The sequence below is a fragment of the Geotrypetes seraphini genome, chromosome 17 (assembly GCF_902459505.1).
Source record: "Geotrypetes seraphini chromosome 17, aGeoSer1.1, whole genome shotgun sequence".
Classification (NCBI taxonomy): Eukaryota; Metazoa; Chordata; class Amphibia; order Gymnophiona; family Dermophiidae; genus Geotrypetes; species Geotrypetes seraphini.
Window position 1 is genome coordinate 27,621,153 of NC_047100.1, and position 26,019 is coordinate 27,647,171.

A 26,019-nucleotide genomic window follows, 5' to 3' on the forward strand; every position below is an offset into this window, starting at 1 on the left:
AGTCAGGTGAGCCAAAAGTCTCGTGTTGTTCCCTTTGATTGCCCTCAGCCATAATAATCATTAATTTATGAAACACACCCCCAAGGAATCCTTGTGATCTTTAATTAACTCTTTCCCAGGGGATTCCGGCAGTATTTGGCAAGACTTTTGGCTTGGCCGACCACATTGTGTACATCTTATTAGATCATCTACTATGTTACTATATCAGAAAATAATATTAAAGATTGAACTAGGCCAGTTACTGGGCAGACTTGTACGGTCTGTGTCTGTGCATGGCCGTTTGGAGGAGGATGGGCAGGGGAGGGCTTCAATGGCTGGGAGGGTGTAGATGGGCTGGAGTAAGTCTTAACAGAGATTTCGGCAGTTGGAACCCAAGCACAGTACCGGGTAAAGCTTTGGATTCTTGCCCAGAAATAGCTAAGAAGAAAAAAAAAAAAAAATTTAAATTGAATCAGGTTGGGCAGACTGGATGGACCATACGGGTCTTTATCTGCCGTCATCTACTATGTTACTATGTTATCAACGTCTCAGTGGGAGATTGTGAGTAGAGACTGGCAAGAGGCAGTGGTGGCTTTTAAGAACATAAGAATAGCCTTACTGGGCCATCAAGCCCAGTGGCCCATTCTCATGGTGGTCAATCCAGGTCACTTGTACCTAGCCAAATTTTGAAGCCACGTTCTTACCAGCTGGATGACGATCACTATTATTTATTTTATAAGTATTTATGTTTCGTGTGTGTGTGGAATTGATATATTTTCTTTCTTATTAATTAATAGCATTCAAGTTTATTTAAAATTTGATAAAAACGCTTATAAAAAAAAAAAAAATTATTTTTATATACTGCAATACCACAAACAGTTCAGAGCGGTTTACAGAGGAAGAGACTGTATACCAGTGGTCTCAAACTCAAACCCTTTGCGGGGCCACATTTTGGATTTGTAGATACTTGGAGGGCCGCAGAAAAAATAGTTAATGTCTTATTAAAGAAATGACAATTTTGCATGAGGTAAAACTCTTTATAGTTTATAAAACTTTCCTTTAACAGTTAAAAGGAAAGATATATAAACTATAAAGAGTTTTACCTCATGCAAAATTGTCATTTCTTTAATAAGACATTAACTATTTTTTCTGCGGCCCTCCAAGTACTCTATTTTTTTCTGCAGCATCCACATTTAAAGTTCAATATCTTTTCTTTCTGAAAACTGGCACATTTCAATCACTAAATTGAAAATAAAATCATTTTCCTACCTTTGTTTGGTAATTTCATCAGTCTCTGGTTGCACTTTATTCTTCTGACTGTGCATCCAATACTTCTTCCCTTCTTTCAGCCTCCTGTATGCTTCCTCTCCTCCAGACCTCATTCCCTCCCCCAACTTTTTCTTTCTTTCTCTATGTCTGTCTTTCTCTGATTCCGTGCCCCATTTTTTGCTTTGTTTCTGGTTCCCTGTCCTCCCTCCTTCTTTCTTTCTTCCTTCCTTCCTCCGTGCCCCATTTTTTGCTTTTTTTTCTGGCTCCCTGTCCCCACCCCTCCTTCTTTCTTTCTTCTTCCTTCCTTGATGTTGTGACATCAGAGAGGCTTCCGATGCAGGAGTGGATAGCGCAAGGAGCCGCCAACCCGCGGCTTTGAACGAACGAGCCGGCTGCTGCTCCAAAAGGAAGAGAATGATCGCCTCCAGACCGTGGGCCGCAAATAAAATCTGGAGAGCCACATGCGGCCTGTGGGCCGCGTGTTTGAGACCACTGCTTTATACAGACAGCGATATTGGAAAAAGTAAAGGGTTTGGGGACACAACAAGGTCAAAGTCTTTTAGAGGAGGGCAAAGGAATAAGCATTATTCTGTTTGGGCAGGATTGGATTCATGTTCTTAAATTTGAAACGCGTCCTTAAATGAAAAAGTTTTCAAGGAACACTTGAATCTGTCTAAAGAGGTTTCTTCTCTAAGGTGGGCTGGAAGCGAGTTCCATAATTGGGGGGCAGTGATTGAGAAGATTTCGTTACGTCTAGCGCAGGGGTGCCCACACTTTTTGGGCTTGCGAGCTACTTTTTAAATGACCAAGTCAAAATGATCTACCAACAATAAAATTTTAAAAAAAACACAAAGCACACTGTACTCATAGAAAATGTTAATTATCATTCCTATTCCGGGGTTTTTTCAAAGAGGTCAAAGCAGATGACTCTATGCACTGTCACCTCAGTAACAACCATACAAAAATAGACAAATATACCCCCTCCCTTTTTACTAAACCACGATAGCAGTTTTTAGCGCAGGGAGCTGCGCTGAATGCCCAGCGCTGCTCTCGACACTCATAGGCTCCCTGCGCTAAAAACCTCTATTGCGGTTTAGTAAAAGGGGACCTTAGTGTAAAATATAGACAGCAGATATAAATTCAGACACATTTTGATCACTAAATTTAAAATAAAATCATTTTCCCTACCTTGTCTGGTGATTTCATGAGTCTCTGGTTGCACTTTCTTCTTCTGACTGTGCATACAATCTTTCTTCCCTTCTTTTAGCCTGTATGCTTCTTCTCCTCCAGACCTCATTCCTTCCCCCCAACTTTTCCTTCCTCTTCCCTGCCCTTTCTTTCTCTCTGCCTCCCTTTCATTTTTTTCTGTTTCTCTTCTTTCCTTCTGTATCCCTGCCTGCCCTTTTTCTTTCTTTCTCCCTGCCCTTCCCCAAGCCACTGCCACTGCCATTACCATCGGGGACCAGGACCCAAACACCACCAATAACAGGCCCCAAGCTCTCCCTGCTTCGGCTAACCAGCATTCCTCTCCCCGACGTCAATTCTGCCATCGGGAAGAGGAAGGCTGATCAGCCCAAGATCGTGATCAACCTATTGGGGGAAATGCTGCCGGGTCCTGCCTTCGCGGAAACAGAAAGTAGGCAGGACCCGGCAGAAACAAGAACAAATGCTTCACTAACCTGTCTCCCGCATTAGCCCGTAGCGAACGCTTGCTTCAGGGCTCTCAACATGTGCGTGCCAGCTTCCCTTCTCCCCCCCCCCCCCGGACATAACTTCCGGTTTCGGAGGGAAGAGAAGAGAAGCCGGCACACACACGTTAGAGCCCGAAGCATAAGTTCGCTAGGGGCTGAAATCTCCAAGCCGTTTTTTGGTGTTTTTTTTAAATGTTCAGCAGCGGCAGATGACAGCTGGGCGGACCGCCCAGCTAAAAGGCCCTAGGGAGAACACTGGAGAGGAAGGCTGATCGGCCCGTAGATCAGGACGGCAACACGAGTGCGATCGACTCGAGTTGCCTTCCTGAGCTACTGGTCGATCGCGATCGACGCGTTGGGCACCCCTGGTCTAGCGTTAATGATTTTTAATGAGGGCACTGAAAGTGAATTTTGCTTGCTTGAGCGTAAGGCTCTTGGAGGGCAGTGGGGTTTTAAGAGTCTGTCTAAGAAAGTGGGGCAGTGTGTTTTGTTTGAATTTTGAATGTTAGTTAATACACTTCTCCCTCCGTATTTGTGGTTTGTAGCTTGCTGGCTCCTCCTCCCAAATTATGTCAGCTTGCATAGAGAAATTGCTGATTCCAAGTATTTACAGAGAAAAGTCGCCGATTCCCGGCACTTTCTTCAATGTGTTTTGCCTCTCCATGTTATTCGCGGTGTCACCATATTCACGATGGTTTTTAATAGAAAACCGTAAATAATATATGAAAAAGTTATTTGTGGTTTTTCTGTATTCGCGGGGCTGTTAATCCCCTATCACAGCGAATACGGAGGGAGATGTGGCTATTATATAGGCAATGCGGTGAGGAATAGGCAACCAGAGGGCATTTTTCAGAAGCGGTGTTACGTGATCATATTTTTTGGAGTTTGTTATCATTTTTATTGCAGTATTTTGGATTAATTGCAGTCTCCTTAATTGGTTCTGGGTAATGGAATTTCTGGTAATGCGTTGAAATGGTTTCAAGGTTTTTTTGGGTAAACGATCGTATCAAGTCTACAATGATATGTCGGGTAAACTCTTGCAGGGTTCTCCATGTCGCTTACTTTGTTTTAACATTTACATTGCCTCTTTAGGGAACTTACTGCAAAGTTTAAAAGTAAAATGTTATATCTATGCGGATGATATCACTATAGTTATTCCTTTTACTAATCTGACTTCTGAGATAAAGAATCATCTGTCTTTTATTTTAAAGCAAATTGAATTGTGGATGATTCCATTTAACCTGAAACTCAATTCTGACAAAACCAAATTCTTTCTGGCAAGCCCGAATGACAAAATTAAAGATTTATCGAGGGCTTGGGCACCCTCCTGCCTGGATCGTTGTGGGGGAGGGGGGATTCTGTAACCGGTGTTGTTTTTGACAGACACCGGTTACAGAATCCAGCTTTTAGGCGAAGGACTGGCTCCTCCTTCGCCTAAAAGCCCTTCTGTTGGACATTTGGGGCTTAGGCGTTTTTTTGTTTCATTATGGCTAAAATGTGTAGTCGTGGTGTGGGTGTACATTTAGACGTAGTGGAGATTGGACGTTTAGGCAGAGGAAGGCCATAATCAAAACATGGACGTTTGCTTTGGTTATGGACAGTTTCCCTGCTTCTGGGTTGAACGTTTAGGGACTTAGGCCAAAAGGGGACTTAGATGCTTTTTTTGATTATGCCCCTCCACGTATTCAATGCACGAACTGTCTTTATTCAAAGCCTTTCCAAATTGTTTCATCAGACCTAGCTTAATATGTAGTGTTGGCAGTAGGATTCTATCTTATGCCACCAAAGGTTCATTGATTATATTTTGTCCTCCCTCGGAGGCCAATCTTTTTGTGCCCAATGATCATGTTTGGCTGTACCATCCCAAAGGCGTAAATTCAACCATATCTAAGAAACTAGAGCTGATGCGGTCCAGCCAATGCAATTTTCTGAATCGGCGCCCCATATAACCCCAGTAACAGGTCAAAAAATCCATGGCACCAAGAAAAAAGTTTTTGTCGTTGGCCTGTGCTATGTATTGATTTGATTTGATTTCTATCCCGTTCTCCCAAACGAGGTCAGAACGCATAGGCAGGGGGTGGGTAAGCAGAGTGGGCAGACTTGATGGGCTGTAGCCCTTTTCTGCCGTCATCTTCTATGTTTCTATGTAATAGGTAGTCAAGACAGTTTACAGGTTAAAACATGCATAACATACAATCAATGGTTAAAAATGTCATATTTATAATACAATGTGAATGTCCTGGTATGCCAAGTAGAGATGGTCAGGTTACAATCTGCATTTCTCTTTTTAAACATATGGTTGTAGGCAAGAGATTAGTTCATGAGCCCTTCGAGAGATCTGATCTGTGGGGGTAGTTAGTTCCAGTGGCTTGGTAGGAAGTGGGAGTAGATCGGCGTCTAGTGATTTGAAGTTGTAGGGCACGGCCTGAGAGTGTCTGGAGGCGTGTTTCTTCTTGGGAGCGGAGAGGTCTGTTTGATACATATGGGGTGAGTTTGGTTGACATGTAGCCTGGCGCCATACTGTGCAGGGATTTGTACGCCAGCATCAAGCCCTTATGGTTATGGGTAGCCAGTGGGCTGATGAAAGAGCCTGGGCTAAGTGGTCGTGTACCTGAAGATTTCTTCAGAAGTCTGATTGATGCATTTTGGATGCGTAGGACACGGTGTAAGTTCTTTGCTTTGAGACCGTTGAACATCACATTGCAGTAGTCCATGCTGGGCGATGTCAGGTTCTGAGAAGTACACCGTACTGGTGAAACTGAAATAATTACCCTCAAAGACGCTTTTGATTAATAACTTATAATCTGGAACACAATGATTCAATATTTAAAGAAAATAAATTCCTACCTTATGTTTTTACCCAACCTTCTTTTAATTATATTTTGTAGTTCTTATCCCTTTTTTCCCTATACTCATGTCGTGTCATGTTTTTTGTCTCTTTTACATTTATTTTTACGGTCATGTATAATTAATGTTTTAATTTTTGTTTTTAATATTGTAATTTTAACTAATTATATTTATATATATGTATGTTCATCGCTTTGAAAAAAGACAAAGCGATTAATCAAAAATTTTAATAAACTTGAAACTTGATACATGCAAGTTTTTACTGTACACATTACCAGGAGCACAGTCTGGAAGAAGCTGCCCTGGTCTTAAGTATGTAATTAGATTGCAAACTACCTTCATTGACACAGGATGGGTGATAATGCCTAACTTAGAGAAAACCAGCTTGGGGCTTAAGTTAAAATCAGCAGGGAAGGGGTAAAACGCGGACCTTGCGGATCTTAACTGCACGTCCTTAAAAATCTTCATTTATTGACAGCCGAGGTTTCATATTTCATGTCTGCAGGTCTGCGTTTTAGCCCCTTGTCCCACCGCTGTAAATGTTGCTCTTTCTGACCCCCACGGATCTGTGCCGACAGTCTTGTTAAATTAATTTGAGGAAACACTTCAGCTAAGGGAGGTCTGCGTTTTACCCCAGAGCTGCGGCAGGAAAATGTTTTTTTTTTTGCTTGGTTCAAGCCGATCTTGAACCCAGATCAGCAGGGCCTGAAACAGCTCCCCTAAGCTCCAGGCCACTTTGGTAGCTTGTGAAATGACAAAATTTTGCTCCTTTTAGTCTCGGCATAGGTCATGACTCTGACAGACCGCCATGACAATTTAGCGCTGACGGATCCTAATGCTTTTCCCTCCCTATGCTGAGACTAAAAGTGGCCCGAAGAGTTCAAGGGGGGCCCCGGTGTGTTGCCTACTCCGATGACATCAGTGGACCTGCCTCCAGGCCTAGCTCCAGACATTCAAATACTGCCTCCTACTGGCTTCTTCACTGTTCAGTGCAGCCGGACTTGGAATCTTCAAAAGGCAGCGGGTTCCAACACACTGCCTGGAGCTGATCATGAAGCCTTTCCTCTGATGCTGGGATTTTGCATCAGAGGGAAGGCTTCTGGGCCGGCAGCGTGTAGGAACTGCTGGCCAGTGGTCTTTTCAAGACTGCAAGTTTGCCTGCACTGAATATTAAAAAAAGGAAGGAGTGAGGCAGTGCTACTTGGATACCTGGAGCCGGGCCCGGAGGTACAGTCTCGCAGTTGGGGGCAGGGGTGGGGGTTTAGGGCCCACTGAAGAATTAATCCTGCCCTGCTCTACTGACATGAAACAAATATACACTTTTGTAACCTTTTGTGTTACTTGCAATAAAAAAATTTTTTTAAATCATTATTAAAAGCAATAACGAATTAAAGACTTCCAAATTTGATTTCATTATCGAGGGCATCATAAATATAATGTGATCAATAGTTATCTCTTTGCTATGTATCACGTAGAATAATTGTTATGGGCCGTGCTGTATTGAACGCAACCGGTGATTAGTTATGCAAAAGGGTTCCAACGCTGAATGTCTCAATATATTTTGTTCTGCTGTACACCATAATTGCATCCATTTATCAATTCACGGGTTGTAGAAGCATAAATATTACAGACCTGATGCAAACATTTTTCTCATCAGAGGATTAGTAAACCTGTTTTTTTATTTCTTTATACTTTTCCATCATTGTACTTGTTCTCAGACAGTGCATGGAAGATTAGAATTTAAGCAACTCGGTAGTCGTCATTTGTCACTGGGAGGGGGCGGGCCCGAAGTAAGTTGCCTGCTTGTGTAATGCGGTATGGCTTGACCCCCAAAATATTTATGCCGAAACCCTCTACATCAATTATCGCAGCTATTGAAATATGCATTTATAATGTCCCGTGCCGGCGCAGCTTTTCAAGACGAGGAAGAGGGCGTGCGATCAAGATTTACTGTAACGGTTAAATGCTTCAGGAACTCAACCTGCCTGTTTCTGGGCTCTGCTTGGGGGTCTTATGCTTTGGATTTAAAATAAAAATGTGAGCATTTTTAGGGGACAAAGGTTCAATTTCTAGATTATATTTAGAGGTTTCTTTCTTCTTGTGTGTAACTCATTATTTTGGGGCTTAATCAGGCCAATAGGGAGAGAGGAAGATGAAGATTTATGAACACATATGCACATAGGAAGATGTAGATATTACACTTGAGTAGCAACAAGGAGAGACTAGGAAATTCGTGGGAAAAATTGCTGGTCAAAATTCAACTGGCAGAGCTTAGCACTTTTTAAAGCACTGACTGCTAAATTAGATCTGGATATTCATTGCTGGGCTCCGACATTGACTATCAGGGCATGACCAGAGATGTACACTTATGCAGTTCCAACCAATATTCAGCAAGGACCTGCATAAGGGTATCTGTCAGGTCCCTTGAGCTCGCTAGCTTCAATCCTCCAATCCTAATGTTACCAGACGTGCGGCTATGTCCTCCTTTTCGAGGACATGTCTGGGGATCCAGACGGCTTTTCAAAATCTGAAACTTTGTCCAGGTTTTGAAAAGCTTCCTGCTAGCAGTGACGTCGGGATGGCCATCTCCGCACGCGCGTATGCAATGCGGTGATGTCATGTATATGCGCATGACATCACCACGTCACACCAGCGCATGTGCAAATGCCATCCGACGTCGCTCATTGCTTGTGCAGGTTGAGGCGGAACGGGGCAGGCCTGGGGGCAGGGCCATGGGTCCAGATTTTCCATTTGGAAATTATCCAAACCTTTTTTTAAACCCTGCTAAGCTAACTGATTTCACCACATTCTCTGGCAACTAATTACAGAGTTTAATGACACATTGTGTGAAGAAATATTTTCTTTGGTTTGTTTTAAATCTACTACTTAGTATCTTCATCATATGTCCCCTAGTCCTAGTATTTTTGGAAAGAGGGAAGAAGAGATTCACACCCTTTCCACTCCACTCATTATTTTATAGACTCTTATCATAATCACCCCTGAGCAGGGCCGGATTTTCATATAGGCTAACTAGGCTTCAGCCTAGGGCCTCAAGATCAAGAGGGGCCTACATTCAAATTGTTTGCAAAATTAAAATTACACTATTCTAAAAACAGTGAACACTAAAACACTGAACCGAAAATAAGGAGAAATTCTACGCTTCGGGATCGGAACCGGCTCCGGCCGCAACGGGGCGCCGACTCGGCTTCTCCCTTTCTTTTTCTCGCCCTGGGAGGAGGATCGGGGAGGGAAAGATGTCAGTCCGGAAACAACTGGGCAAAGCCCAGCCCCGCGGGGAGAGAGGCAAAACGTGGATCCGTCAGGACAGGGCGGCCCAGACTGGCATTGGGGGTGGGGTGGGGGCTTTCAGTGGAAGGGGGATGGGAGGCAGGCAGGCTGGCATCGGAGGGGGGGGTGCAGGGGTTTAATGTAAGGCAGGCAGGCAGGATGGCATGGGGGGGTGTTCAATGGAAGGGGGATGGGAGGCAGTCGGGCATCGGAGGGGGGGTGAGGTGAGGAAGAACGCACTGGGGGCACTATGGACATAGGAAGGGGCAATGTTGTGTGTTATGTTTGATTAGTTATTTTTACAAGTACTATATATGGTGCTGAGAATAAATGTCCAAATAAGTGTTCTCGACTTTTTTTAATTTGTTATCCGTGTCACATTTTTTATAAAGGTTAGTACCAATAACAACATGTTTCATTTAACATATTGATATATATCACAGTAATGATGTATTTTATTATCTCTCATGTAATTTACAAACTTAAAAATGGGAGGTGAAAGGGCCTCATAAGTGGAATAGCCTAGGGCCTCTTTTCATCTAAATCCGGCCCTGCCCCTGAGCTGTCTTTTCTCCAAGCTGAAGAGCCCTGGCCGCTTTAGCCTCTCCTCATACGGAAGTCGTCCCATCCCTTTTATCATTTTTTTTTTTTTTTTTGGGGGGGGGAAGATATGGCGACCAGAACTGCAAACATTTTTTTTTTTTATTTATTTATTTATAAAATTTTTTACAATATTTCCAAGCGTATACATCTTGTACAGTAAAGTGAGATCAAACAACATATTAAATTAACATTCCAAAATTAATATTACTACAAGGAACTTCTAATCTAGCTGATCTCACACTAGTCCTCAATATTATTGGATCCATAATTAAGAGTAGAACATATATAATTCAAATTAGTTAAATAAGAAAAATCCTTATCTGACTAAAGTGCAGGGAACTAACTTTCCATAGACGTTGTTATGTTGTTATTCCTTTTTCTAGACGTTTCATTGAGAGAAAGCTAATCAGTTGAGATGGCTCTGTAAATATATACTTAAATGATAAATATCTAACTACACATTTACATGGATATCTCAAAAAGAAAATACCCCCTATTTGAGTCACTCCAGGTTTTAGAATTAAAAATTCTTTCCTTCTTTTCTGAGTCTCTCTAGAGACATCAGGAAAAATCTGAATATGCTGCCCCAGGAAGTCTTTGGATCTATTTTTAAAGAAAAGTTTCAATATCCAATCTTTGTCTGGAGCCAAAGCAACAGACAACAAGAGAGTAGCTGGAACAGCCAGTTCCCTATCTGATTGTTCCAGTATTGCCGAAATGTCCATTGACCTCTCCCGGGGTTCCTCAATTTTTTCTTCTTCTTTGGATTTGGGCTTAGCAGGTAGGTAATACACTCTTGTAAGAGGAGGTAAGGAGTTTTCAGGAATTTCCAAAATTTCCATAAAATATCTTTTCACCATTTCTCTAGGAGAAGTTGACAGGATTCTTGGAAAATTTATAAATCTCAAGTTATTTATTCGACCATTATTCTCCTGCACTTCCAACTTCTTCCTGAGTAATATATTATCTTTAACCAACACATCTTCAAGGTGCGGCTGAACCATAGAGCAATACAAGGGCATTATAACATTTTCATCTTTGTTTTCCATTCCTTTCCTGATAACAATGGAGACACCCTTGTTATAGATTTGCCTCCTGTGAGAGTAGCTATATAAAACAGTGTTTCTCAACTCAGTCCTGGAGTACCTCCTTGTCAGACAGATTTTCAGGATATCCACCGTGAATATGCATGAAAGAAATTTACATATAATGGAGGCAGTGTATGTGAATCAAGTTTATGCATATACTTTGTGGATATCCTGAAAACCTAAACTAAACTAAACCTTAGGTTTGTATACCGCGCCATCTCCGTAAGCGCAGAGCTCGGTACGGTTTACAGAGTTAAGAGGAAAGGAACTACAATAAGAGATAAAGGAGAGGGACTAAGACTGGCAAGGGGGTACTCCAGGACCGAGTTGAGAAACACTGATATAAAGGCCTTGAGCATGTGCTCATGAAGGCTTTTATAAATCACCCGAGAACTGCACACTTACAAAGCAGGTGCCCAATGCATAGTACACAGCCTGTTGTGCGTATATGTTCACCACCCCTGCAAATATGTTGTGTAGAAAACTTGCAGCTCATGAATAAGGAATCTAAATAGAGGACTACATGCTAAATTTCACTCCTGGACATGGAAAATGAAAATCCGTTCATATAAGAGGTCTTTATATGCTAAAGCATGCGCCCCCCAACCCATGGATGTCTCTAGAATGATTATACCCGACATTCTAGAACCTTCTATATGTCAACCGAGATGGTAAACTTGAAAGTATGTGTTACATTAGTCCAATGAGGAGATCGCAATAATGGTAATTTTCTTTTCTTTTTTTATTTTATCTGAAAAACAATAGGCGTTCTGCCTTGAGACAGGTCGCCTCAGGAAGAGGAGCTGTGTCTCCTCCTGTTTGCCTGGGAGGCTCAATGTATTAGAGGTGAATCCAGGAAAGAGCAAACGGGAAATAAAAGACCCACAAAGGTCAACTTTTATGAAAGGTGCTAAACCAAAGCCTCGGCCACAGTAACGTTTTATGACAGTGATTTGGGTGTCTTCCATTTCATTGCTAATTTTCTACAAACGAGACAGAAATGTGCAGTCCTCGTGACATGAAGAGACTGTGCTTAGCAGCCTGTCGCACCAGGCTACTGGATTTTAGGATCCAAGCTCAGATAAACCGCCACGCACGGCCAGTGCCTCCGCTCTGCATGATACCCCCCTGTCAAATCTCGTAATCTGGATGTGCACTCTTGAGGGTGAAAGGTTTACTGATATAAATCAAGGGCAGGATTGCCTTCTCATATGTCTTAAAACTGGAAACAAAAATGTCAAGATGGAAGCAAAAATTCAGTCATTGCCAAAGCATGTGGGCACACTACAGACTGCCCACGGTAAAATGCTTTCATTCTAATAATGAGGCTTGCATAGTAGAATGCACGAATTAATCCCACAATTTTCTTATTTTCTGAAATGAAAATCTAGGTGGGTTGTTTTTTGTTTTTTTTTCTGAAAACCAAGAATAAATTTGTAAAACATTCTGATATTTCAGAATAACCTTATTTATCAGGAAAGAATGTGGCTAATGTAACAAAAACTTAACTTTGTGTTGAGGGGGAGAGAGGATTGAAGTCTACAAAATCCTGAGTAGAGTAGAGCAGGTACAAGTGGATCGATTTTTCACTCCGTCAAAAATGACAAAGACTAGGTGACGCTCGATGAAGTTACAGGGAAATACTTTTTAAAACTAATAGGAGGAAATATTTTTTCACTCAGAGAATAGTTAAGCTCTGGAACACATTACCAGAGGTTGTGGTAAGAGCGGATAGCGTAACTGGTTTTAAGAAGAGTTTGGACTCTTTTCTGGAGGAAAAGTCCATAGTCTGTTATTGAGAAAGACGTGGGGGAAACCGCTGCTTGCCCTGGATCAATAGCATGGAACGTTGCTACTATTTGGCGTTCCGGAATCTTGCTATTCTTTGAGATTCTGCCTGAAATCTTGATACTCTTTGGGGTTCTAGAATCTTTTGTTACTCTTTGGGATTCTGGATTGTTGCTACTCTTTGGGTTTTGGCCAGGTACTAGTGACCTGGATGGCCACCGTGAGAATGGGCTACTGGGCTTGATGGACCATTGGTCTGACCCAGTGAGGCTATTCTTGTGTTCTTTTGAAGGGAAAGGAGGGAGGATGTGGGGGTGGAGAGGAGGACAGGTGCCTGTTCCCTTTACAAAGACCGTGCCTGGGGCGGACCGCCAGTGATGGCAAGTGAATTGCAAGGTGCTGATAAGGAAGGCAAAGAGAGACCTTGAAAAGAAGATGGCATTGAAGGTAAAAACATATAGTACAACTTTTTTAGGTATATTAGAAGCAGTGGCGTAGTAAAGGGAGGGGTGGTACCTCTCCACCCTGCCCCGCCACACCACGCTCGTGCCATCCCTCCCCATCCCATCCCTCTGTAGATTTTCGCCAGCACGAGCAACTTTTCCTGCCTGTTGCTTGCGCTGGCCTGGTTGCTCTCTGAATCACTTCTTGGTCGCAGGGTCAGGTAGTGACGTCGGGGGGGGGGAGAGAACCCCAACGCTGGTGCGAGTGGTATGCTGGAAAAGCCATTCGCTTGGGCGAAGGTTTACAGAAGCACGTGGGGGGGGGGAGGGGCAGGAAGGAGCGGTGAGGGGAGGGGCTTCCTACCCTCACTAGGCCACTGATTAGAAGTCAAGAGATCAGGAAAAGAATCAGACTGGTAGATAACCAAGGGATAAAAGGGACACTCAGGGATGACGGAATGGTGGATGAAGAATTATCAGCACAAGTATCCTTTTTTGTGGGGAGGGGGAGATATTACCTTCCATCCCCCTCTTTTTTTTCTCCCTTTCTCTTTCTCTTCTTCTGTTGAGGTCTATGCTACACCAAGACCTATGGAGTATTGGTTTGCCTCCCCTGGGTCAGAGCGCACGATCTCCTTGGTACGCAAATCTATCTCCCGCATATTCATTGCAGATATTCTGAAAACTCAACTGGCCCTTGAGGACCGTATTGAGAAGTACCACTCTACGTATTGTATGCGATTAAAATGTGTTTGGGGGCTTATGTTGCTATGTTTGCAAGCATTTACAATTTAAAAAAAAACAACCCACATTTCAAAATGTTGTTCCATTCCTCCCGCTGCTAAATCAAGCCCTGACCCCAGATAGTCATAAAGCTTCCTTTTAGTCCTCCCCACATACTTTGTGCCCATCTATAGGTGAAAATGGGACCAGACCATCTACTGGAGCTGCCCTTCTTTGACACCCCTTCCAATAGCTGAGCCTTGTACTGAAGACTTTACCCTAGAATCGAACCCAGCGGTGGTGCAATTTTTAAAGCTAGGTCACCAGGGCCGGATTTTCCTATAGGCTAACTAGGCTTCAGCCTAGGGCCTTAAGATCAAGAGGGGCCTACATTCAAATTGTTAGCAAAATTAAAATTACACTATTCTAAAAACAGTGAACACTAAAACACTGAACCGAAAATAAGGAGAAATTCTACTCATATGACTAATAAACAAACATAAAAATGTATTGGTTAACCCTTTCAGGACCATAAGGATCGTAGGCCAATTTTTGTGGTTTTGACGACATTTTTATGGTAAAAAGGGCTTGCAGATGCCAAAAAATTGATTTTTTTTGTGAAATATCATTATTTTTATTTTAAAAAAATCACACTTCTGGCTTATGGACAGTGTGGCAAGTGAATCTTCTCGTCAATCTGGCAACGACGCTAATGAATGAATGTCGGAACCAGTTTGTTTACATAAAGGCAGTATCATATGGAATCCGTACATATCAAATTTAGAACTGTAGACTATCCCAATCAAAATTTATAGGATTTTAAAGTTATGGGACAAATATGTCCCTTGGTCCTGAAAGGGTTAAGATCAACGCGTTTGGCTCATTGTATATACTAGATTGCACCAAAGTATAGTTCATACGTTCACTGATTGCTATGGCAAATATTGACGTGCCTTTTGCTACTAAGCTCTGGTTTGTTCTTGCATCAATAAAGTGCAGATTGGTGTAGATTGGAACAGACAAACGAACAGACCTATTGATATCCCGACGTTCGATTATATTCGTGTTACTTCGATAATATGAAACACGTCTTAATGTTATTAGAAAAGATTCTTATTTTAGGATTGCGTACACGATCATTTGATTCTCGCCTTTTGAGTTCAGTAGGTTCAATACTTTAGTGAAGTGTTTATAGACTACTGAAAAATTTTTTTGTGACAATATCTTCATTTCGCGGAATTCTAAGTAAGTTCTTAACATATGCTTTAATTTGCATATTTTAAAATGTATATTACGTGCTTTATTTTATATTTTCATGATTATATCATAAATAATAAAATCCTAGAGCGCGCATGCGCTGTTGAAATATCGTGAGTCCTGGTGGCGTGAGGTGTGCTTCTGTGTCACTCCTCACGGCGCCTGCGCCAGCGACTCATCAAAATTCAGCCGGGGGTGGGGAATCCGAATTGCACACGTGCTCCAGCTCCGGATCGGATCCCGCTGCTCCTCTCCCCCCCCCCCCACCCCTTTCCCGGCTCCGGAGGGGAATTGGTCTTAGCCCCGGGTGATGTATTTTATTATCTCTCATGTAATTTACAAACTTAAAAATGGGAGGTGAAAGGGCCTCATAAGTGGAATAGCCTAGGGCCTCTTTTCATCTAAATCCAGCCCTGTAGGTCACTTATAGTTCTGTTTACCAGAAAGAGCTTCTTCTAATGGTAATTTCCAGTAATTTAATACCAGCCTCTGTCATGTAAAATAAAATGACAAAGTAAGAAATGGCTCAGAGTTTTAGTTCATTGAATGCATGGTGTGCAGCTAAAACCATAAATCCAGTAGATGACAAGCATAAAATTGACATGCAAAATCTAATCTGATTTGCTTGGACATATGCAAGGGCCACTGGTGAGTAGTAAATTTTGGAGTCGGGGGGGAAAAAAAGTTGTACCTTCAGGTGTTAAATCACTGCACCACATCTAGCTCAAAGAACTGTCTTGGTTAATAACTACGCAACTGTTATCAGCTATCTCCTGAAAGCGGCATACAAGAAACGGTCAATATTTGCCCAGCTTTTCCTGTCCAAATGATTGCTTTCTAGATCCTAGTGGATTATTTCAGTCATTGCTGCGATGGTATTGGTTTTCATTGTGACACTGAGGCTGGATACTTTTCTTCTGGTGGCCACTGTTGACCGCAGATGGATGCAGACATAGAAACATAGAAACATAGAAAGATGACGGCAGAAAAGGGCCACAGCCCATCAAGTCTGCCCACCCTACTGACCCACCCCATTAAGTCTGAATGCTGATGACCTAGTTCCTTAACTCTCGTAGGGATCCCATGTGGATGTCCCATTTATTCTTAAAGTCGAGCACGTTGGTGGCCTCGACCACCTGCACTGGAAGTCTGTTCCAGTGATCCACCACCCTTTCTGTGAAAAAATACTTCCTGGTGTCACCATTAAATTTCCCTCCTCTGAGTTTGAGCGGGTGCCCCCTTGTGACCGAGGGTCCTTTGGGAAAGAATAAGTTGTTTTCCACTTCGACACGACCTGTGATGTACTTAAACGTCTCAATCATGTCACCCCTTTCCCTGTGCTCCTCCAGAGTATAGAGCTGCAACTTGCCCAGTCTTTCTTCGTATGAGAGACCCATGAGTCCAGAGACCATCCTAGTGGCCATCCGCTGGACCGACTCAGCCCGAAGCACATCTTTACGGTAATGTGGTCTCCAGAATTGCACACAGTACTCCAGATGAGGTCTCACCATGGTTCTGTAAAGTGGCATTATGACTTCAGGTTTGCGGCTAATGAAACTTCTTTTGATACATCCCATCATTTGCCTTGCCTTAGATGAGGCCTTCTCTACTTGTTTGGCAGCCTTCATGTCTGCACTGATGATTACTCCTAAGTCCCGTTCTTCTGAAGTCTTAGCCAGTGTTTCTCCATTCAAGGTATAAGTTCTGCATGGATTTCTGGTACCAAGATGCATGACCTTACATTTCTTAGCGTTGAAGCCCAGCTGCCACGTCGAGACGATAAGCTTTTCTGTACTGAATTCCAGCCATGTTGTAAGACACAGCTCTGCCTCCGTACGAACATAAGAATAGCTTTAATGGGTCAGATCAATGGTCCATCTAGTCCTTCTTCACAACGGCCCAGATAGTAGCAACACTCCATGCTACCAATCCAGGGCAAGCAATGGCTTCCCCCAAGCCTGTCTCAATTACAGAGAATGTCCACTCTGCACAAATCCCAGGAAATCCAACGAAGGAGGATTTGAAGCCAGGCCTTCAAATGAACCACACTTTCATGGCAGCCAATATAGCATGCACAAAGTATTATCTAGATCAGTGTCTCTCAAAACTGTGTGCCAAGGCACAGGGGTGTACCCCGAAGAGATTCCGGGCGTGCCAGGAGAGATTCCATAATATATATTTTTTTACTTTATTTTTAAAACTTCCCTTCATAAGTATACACTAGAATATACGTCACGTGCACAAGACTCTGTCAATGTTATGAGCATCTGTGTGCATAAGGATACAACTTCCCAGACAAATCATTCTTAGATGTGATTAGTCCTTGAGAATTAACGGCAAGTAATTTTGGTTTTATTTTTAGGGTTTTGGGTTTGTTTGTTTTTTAATGCAGTAGTTATCCTAGCTTGAGCAACAAAGCAATCAAGGCTTTGTTACCGTTTGAATCTGAGAGAAATTAAATAAAAAAAAAAGAGAATGCCTGCAGATAGATGATGAAATACGTGTTTGCTTGTCAACTATCGAGCCGCGTTTTGAGTTAATTTGCACTCAAAAACAAGCACATCCATCGCGTTGATTAGCAATTCTATTCTATCTAGTTTAGTTTCACCGCCGTTACAGTTACCCATACATAGCTTAAAGAACTTTAATTTAAAAAATTCTCACATTTAATCTGCCTTACTCCTGCCGCTGCTCCCAGCAGTCATAGAGTTCCTATGAGCGTCGGAGGTAGCACGGCGGCCTGAACTAAAAACTGCTATCATGGTTTTATAAAAAGGAGGGGTGGAGGGTTTCATTTTTTTATTGGTTTTGCAACTTTATAATTTCAGTTATAATGTGCCGTGAAAAACATTTGCTCCGTTTAGTGTGCCAGAGCTCAAAAAAAAGTTTGAGGGACACTGATCTAGACATGGGCCTTGACACAGGCCGTATTTTAGCCGGACTTCGTGAATAAGTATATTTTAGGATTTGGCGACGTCTAACGTGGACATTGATTAGATTCAGAAGCATTGATTTACATCTAGCATGGACTCCTAATGCAGGCACATTTGCCGAAACTTGGCCCGTGTCAAGTCCGCTGTTAATCTAGATCAGGGGTAAGCAATTCCGGTCCTGGAGAGCCGGAGCCAGGTCAGGTTTTAAGGATATCCACAATAAATATGCATGAGATAGATTTGCATCTCAAGGAGGCGGTGCATGCAAATCCATCTCGTACATATTCTGCCTGTGGCTGTCAAGGACCGGAATTGCTTATCCCCTGGGCTAGATGATACTTTGTACATGCCATATTGGTTGCTATTGAAGTGTGGTTCGTTTGAAGACCTACTCCTTCGATGGATTTCTTGTCTCAATAACAGACTATGTATTTTTCCTCCAGGAAACTGACCTCTAAAAAGGCACTGAATCCCGCAAAGGAGTGGGTATCTTGCCTGCCATATTTTAAAGTTTGGCGCGGGGGGGAGGAGGTCTGGTGGCAGGAGGTAGTGGGCATCCCTTCTGCCATTTGTGGGTTGCCACGTGTCGGGGGGCTTGTTTGTTGGGGGAGGGCCAGTGGTGGGGGATTTTAATATTTTTTTATGGGACGGATATTTTGCGTGTGTAATACACACAAAATATCAGTGCCGTTAAAAAAAAAAAAGGACCCCCCCCTCCCCGGCGGACCTGTCGTTAACACAGTTACTGACAGGTCTACAGCAGTTGGGATTTTAGGATCTTAAATCCCGATGGGAAATAGCCAAGCAATGTAAGTGAATCGATCGCTTGCCTATTTTGCATGGGGTTTTACTAATTAGCATGGCCGGATCGGAAAATGGGCGATCGAGGGGGGAAAACATGATATTTTCACTCTCGATAAGAATGCATTAAGTCTGCAGAAGAGCTCCTGTGACCTTGAAGACTTTTCTCTAACTTACGACATCCATAAAAGTTCCTTCCTCGTGTCCTGTTTTCTACAATATCTCCTGGTTTGGCAGGGACCAGAAGGTTGTATTTACCTGCACACAATCCAGGTGTCTCGGTTGACATATCTCTGTGACAAATTAGATCGGGCAGCAAAGAAACCTGCTTATCTGCTCCCCTCAGTGAGCTTTCAGACACCACACTTAAAACACACCGTCGGGAAAATAATATGAAAACGCACTGCTAGCATCATTAACTATCACTCGGGGTGAAGGCTTTGCAGCATTCTTGAGGATCTCCAGTCATTTGTTACAAAAATGACTCTATTGATCACTGGGGTGTCGAGAAGTGAAGCAGCGCACCTCGGTGTCTGCAAACGATGCTCGGGGTCCTTTTGACATAACTGATGCTTTCTCCTACAGAACAACCATCTGTCTGAGAAGCTGAGTTTTTAGTTTGACACAGGCCTGACATCCTCTAGCAAGTCAACTGTATTCGGGGAGTTAGGGAAATGTTTTGTGGGTTTTGTCTCCAGTGGCAACTCTTACTTAATCCCTTCAGTGGTCAACTGGTCAGTTTGGGTACCTTTTTGGCACTAAGATACCTTTTAAAAAAGGTCTAGCTCAGAACGTCTTAAGTTCCATCCAGGATGTCTTAGGAAAGGTCCGATTATTACCGCAAGATGTCCTAGCCTAAGCCTGCCCATAACACATCTCCAACACCCCATCCCCCACACACCCCTTTTAGTTTTGGATACACAGCGGTTGGGATGCCTTGCAAGATATCCAGATATCCAGTTGGGATGCCTTGCAAGATATCCAGTTTCGAAAATCAGCATTTGGACGTCCTGGCGATTAGGATGTCCTGGTTCTGATTGATTGCCGTTTTTTTTTGGGATGCCTTAATGTTTTGAAATCTATATATATAAAATCGGAGGTATGTATGTGTGTATGTATGTGTGTGTGTATGTGCCACGATCACGCAAAAACGGCTTGACCGATTTGAACGAAACTTGGTATGCAGATCCCTCACTACCTGGGATGATATGTTCTGGGGGTCTCGCGGCCCACCTGCACACGTGGGCGGAGCTACAAACATAAAATCAGATTTAACCCATTCATGTCAATGGAAAAAATGTAAAAAGCTGCCATTCTCACAGTAATTCACAAACGGCTTGACCGATTTGAACGAAACTTGGTATGCAGATCCCTCACTACCTGGGGTGATATGTTCTGGGGGTCTCGCGGCCCTCCTGCACACATGGGCGGAGCTACAAACAGAAAATCAGATTTCACCCATTCATGTCAATGGAAAAAATGTAAAAAGCTGCCATTCTCACTGTGACCAATTTGGACGAAACTTGGTATGCAGATCCCTCACTACCTGGGGTGATATGTTCTGGGGGTCTCGCGGCCCACCTGCACACGTGGGCGGAGCTACAAACAGAAAATCAGATTTCACCCATTCATGTCAATGGAAAAAATGTAAAAAGCTGCCATTCTCACAGTAATTCAAAACCGGCTTGACCGATTTGAACGAAACTTGGTATGCAGATCCCTCACTACCTGGGTTGATATGTTCTGGGGGTCTCGCGGCCCTCCTGCACATGTGGGCGGAGCTACAAACAGAAAATCAGATTTCACCCATTCATGTCAATGGAAAAAATGTAAAAAGCTGCCATTCTCACTGTAATTCAAAAACGGCTTGACCGATTTGGACGAAACTTGGTATGCAGATCCCTCACTACCTGGGGTGATATGTTCTGGGGGTCTCACGGCCTACAACTCTATTTTGCTTGCTCAAGGGTGGGTTCACCCAATAATTTATATGTTCTTGCTCCAGGAGGTGAAACTAAAATTGTTGTTTATAATCACGTTTTGCGTTAGTTGTATTGTATTCATTTTGTCAAATATTTCACTTTATAATTTGAATATTGTACTTTTTATTAAGCTGTAAAAAAATACTTTCATTCACCACTATAAAGTATCTTTATTTGAATCCATTTACAGTGTTATTGCTATAATTAAATACCCGTGCAACGCCGGGGCATCAGCTAGTTGCCTCTAAATCAGGGATCTCAAAGTCCCTCCTTGAGGGCCACAATCCAGTTGGGTTTTCAGGATTTCCCTAATGAATATGCATTGAAAGCAGTGCATGCACATAGATCTCATGCATATTCATTGGGGAAATCCTAAAAACCCGACTGGATTGCGGCCCTCAAGGAGGGACTTTGAGATCCCTGCTCTAAATGTATAAGAAGAAAAATTAATTCCAATACATCAAAGCAAATGAATGAAAATTCAATAAAAATACTAAACGTCATGATGACAATGATTCAACGAGCCAGCTCTTCAAAGGCTTGTGGAAGGTCACCTAACTAGGCCCTGCCCTCAGCTGCAATTGGATCTTATGAGAAAATGTGTTAATTTGTGGCTTGGTCTAGTGCGAGCAGTTCATTTCAATTTTCTTCATTTTGTTAGGAGAAATGATGACTATTTCAAGGGAAAGGCCTGTGCACTGGGGTTTTTTTTTTTTCTGTCAGAGTACATTAAATGACAAATAGTTTGTATTCAACACTAACTCAATAGAGCGTCAGTGAATGGCTCTGAAACGCTGTTTTCTAAGCTGAACGCCAGCACAATAAAACAGTTTGCAAAGCATTTATGTGTGTGTGTGTGGGGGGGGGGGGCTCCTGTACTTGACGCAAGATGTCAAAATATGACAATAAGGCAATGTCAACTATAGATTAGCTTTTGTTTAGGGTTGCCATATGGCTCCAGAAAAAGGGCTATACTTCCATTGCAAAACCTGGATGTCTCAATCTGTCCTCCTTTTTCTGGATCCCGCAATACAAAGGAAAACGTACAACCCCGCGGGTGAAAATGTAAACCAAAAAAAGAAGTGGGGAAAGGACACAGTCCAGTCAACTTCAGGGACAATCAATTTATTAAAACTATATAAATAACATCTACATAAAACAATGCAGGCATAACAAGGAATCTCTCAATCTTCTTTCGGGTTGGACCCCAACCTGGTCTGTGTTTCGGCTAAAGAAGCCTTCTTCAGGGGTGCATAAATGAAGTCCAGCGACATCTGTCAGCTTAGGCGAAAGCCCGCAGCATTCTACAAATTTGCGTTTCAAGGTATCGTGTCAGGCAGCAGGCCCGTAACAGAATATCAAGAGTATTCCTTTTTTGGTTTTATTTGTATTCTGGCGCCATCTACTGGACTTCATTTATACACCCCTGAAGAAGGCTTCTTTAGCCGAAACACGGCCCTGGATACAGACAGAAGGAAGTGCAGCCAGAGATTGGGAAAGATGATTTGAAAACCAAAATCACCAGACAACAAAGGTAGGGGAAATGATTTTATTTTCAATTTAGTGATTGAATTGTGTCAGTTTTGAGAAATTACATCTGCTGTCTATATTTTACACTGTTAAGGAAGAAATGCATGTGTTTCTATTTCTCTGGGGTTTTACTGCATGCAGAGTCTTGAATCTTATGGTTTCGTTTATATATATATTAGTACTTTTAGTTTTTGATCCTGTATTTGCATGGGGTTATCTGTGTTCTGGTAGGAATGAATGTTGAGAAGCATACAGTGTGCTTTGTGTAGTTTAATTTTGTGGTTAACCATTATATATTGTTAATAAGATTATATTGTGTGTGTATATATGAAAAATGAATGGAAAAAATGATATTACAATTAGTACTATTATGGGGCGGAGTCTGGGGCGGAGCTTGCGGCCCCTCCCCCTAAACAAAAAAAGCATTCCGCTCCCTATGCACTTAACCATGTGGATGGCAGTTTTCTATATACCAGTATTTATCAATGTACTAGTCACATAAAAATTTACAATCTACTTTAAAATGAGAGAATAAAAGGCTCCTCAGCCCCAACTTATAAACAGAGTTCGAGGCGAGTTAAACTGGTATTTGTATTCTGCTGTCACACAGAGCTCTGGGTTAAGTTTTTAATTAAAAAATTAATCAAAGAACCAGATATTTGTGTTTTGTTAATTTGTAATACACTGTGGAAGGAAACCCCTGATGTCTGGATTTTAATTATAAATGAGTCGCTTTACGTGCACAGCTCAAGACTAGCGTGTTGAAACGCTCCCCCGGGGCATATGTTCATGCTCTACAACGTATCTTCGATAGCGTTTCAATGGCATCTTGGGGAACGCGCAATTCCAGCTGCTCTCTGATCTCTTGGACTTCTCTGGGCACTTGATCTCTTTGATAAAGCTTGGGGGGCTGGGAGGGGGGATCAGGGAAGAGAACTTTTATTGTGTCCTGAAAAATGATTGCTCACATAACTAACCCCCCTCCATTATAAAGCCGCGCTAGCGTTTTTACCGCCGTCCGGGGCGGGAACAGCTCGGGCGCTCGTAGGAATTCTATGAGCGTTGGAGCTGTTTCCGCGGCAAGGAGGGGGCAAATTAAACTAAACTGATCCTTATATTCACCACCTCTGAAATCCCTTTGAGAACAACATACTAGTTGATATTTAAGACGATTTAAACAGGCAGGACAGCCTGGGTTTATAGGACCGCAAAAACAGTAGCCCTAACTTTGCCGGCCGTGATGTTTCTGATGTCCTCTCCTTCCTCAGGTTTCAGGTTTTATTTATGTTTATGTTTATTTAAGATTTGATCTACCGCTCCTGCATTTTCCTGACCTAAGCAGTTTACAAAGTATCAAACTCAAATGAAATTAGGTACTTGAGAAAAAGGTTCATAGACAGTAACGCAGAAGACAAAGGCGCGCGCTGACAACTGAGTGCAAGATGGAGGCGCGCGTCGAAGAAAAAGACTGTTTTTAGGGGCTGCGACAAGGGTTTTTGTTGGGGAGCCCCCCCACTTTACTTAATACAGATTGCGGTGGCGTTGTGGGGGGTTTGGGGGTTGTAACCCCCCACATTTTAGTGAAAACGTAACTTTTCCCCTAAAAACAGGGAAAAAGTTAAGTTTTCAGTAAAATGTGGGGGGTTACAACCCCCCAAACCCCCCACAACGCGGCGCGATCTGTATAAAGTAAAGTGGGGGGGGGTTCCCCCCACACACCCCGTCGTAGCCCCTAAAAACAGTCTTTTTCTTCGGCGTGCGCCTCCGTGCTGCGCTCAGTTGTCTGCTCGCGCCTTTGTCCCGGCGCGCTTTTGACCTGACACCGAGAAAAACGACCCTATCTGTCCAGAAGGCTCTCAATCTGGCTAAACTACCTGATAAGCTAAAAATAAGTAACAACAACAACATATAATACATTTCCAAGATCAAAAATCAAAGAAATAGAAAATTAAAAATAAAATAAAACAAATTTAAGAGATAGAAAAGTCTCTGAAGCGGCCTGGTAGCAAACAGTCCTACTTTAGTGCAGCTCCTGGCACAGCGCACTTCACAGATCCGCCACTGGCAGAGCTTGAGAGCATCAAAGAAATTCACATTTCTAAAACATAGCCACTGAAACCGTTATATGCAGTAAATAAATCCAAATTAAGGCAGATTGCGGTCCCCATTCCATTCTTCAATTCGGGAGAGAGCCATTTTGAAAAAAAATTTAAAATTTGATTGTATCGCTTACAATACTTCCAAGCGATGTACAGCTTAAAAACTCGGGATGCAATATTACAAATTAAGACATAGACCAGACCACAAAATGGACCAACATGATACAGTCGGAGCAGGGATTGAAATACAATAATTATAGGATAGAACAAGCAAGGGAAGCCTAAAAGGGGCTGGTAGGGAAGGTGTCTGAGCCTTCTAGGGTTTGTGTTTCTTTAAAAAAGAAACATCATATATTTTAAGAAGGACTTAAGAGAGCTCTTAAAACGATGAAGATTTTGTTATTCTCTAAGATAGAAAGGCAGCGTATTCCATAGCTGTGGTACATTAAGTTGAGAAAATCTTGTTTCTTCGCGTATTAATTATTTTTAAGGAAGGGATTGCGAGCAAATTTTGATCGACCTCCCTGGCAAGTTCTGATCATCCTTCCCTTCCTGACAAGTAAAGGAACCCTCTCCCAGTCCATTGTCCCACTAGACCAGGGGTAGGCAATTCCGGTCCTCGAGAGCTGGAGCCAGGTCAGGTTTTCAGGATCGCCACAATGAATACGTATGAGATGGATTTGCATGCAATGCCTCCTTGAGATGCAAATCGATCTCCTGCATATTTATTGTACATCGCTTAGAAATTTTATATAAGCGATTCATCAAATGCTAATAAACTTGAAACTTGATATCCTGAAAACCTGACCTGGCTCCGGCTCTCGAGGACCAGAATTGCCTACCCTTGATCTAGACTGCCAAGGAGTACAGGCAGTTCCAGAGGGGGGTTCTATTGTGATTGGGAAGTTGGGGGTAGGAAGGAGAGTATTGGGGGAGGGGGGCTGAGAGGGGGCTTTTTCCTTGTCCGGAGGCTTAGACACATGAATGAGAGTCAGGGCCGAGAGTCAGCCAGGACCTGCATAAGGCATTTCTTTTGGAAACTGCCCAGGTTTTAGGTGGTGTATAAATTTTAAAATAAATGCGAAAGTTAGCATTTGGAAAAATTGCTGACCGTCCCTGGCTGAAGCTTGACTGGCTCCTTTTCTTGCCCAAATTCATATACAGCAATGTTTCCCAAGTGAGTCCTGGAATACCCGCTTGCTAGGGATGTCAGATTTTGCTTATGTAAAATCCGGACCCAGAGGCCCGTTTCCTAGGCCCGCCCGGTTCCGCCTCGCCCCCCCCCTCAGCCTGTTCTCATCGGTCGGGAGGGCATCCACGCATGGCTTCTCTTTTAGGAAATTATCCAAACCTTTTATAAATCCCGCCAGGCGAACTGATTTCACCACATTGTCCGGTAATGAATTCCAGAGTTTAATTACACATTGTATGAAGAAATAATTTTCTCCGGTTTGTTTTAAATCTGCTACTTAGTAGCTTCATCGCATGTCCCCTAGTTCTAGTATTTTTTTAGAAAGAGAAAACAAGCGATTCACATCCACCCCCTTCCACTCCACTCCGTATTTTACAGACCTCTATCATATCACCCCTGAGCCGTCTCTTCTCCAAGCTGAAGAGCCCCAGCTGCTTTAGCCTCTCCTCATAGGGAAGTCGTCCCATCCCTTTGATCATTTTTGACGCCTTTCTCTGTACCTTTTC

At 42.8% G+C, this 26,019-nt stretch overlaps 1 long non-coding RNA gene across 1 annotated transcript in view; it reads left to right on the forward strand.

Moving 5' to 3' along the window:
* LOC117351104 overlaps positions 1–26,019 on the forward strand; it is a 219,694-nt gene that overhangs the window by 38,461 nt on the left and 155,214 nt on the right. The window lies entirely within an intron of this gene.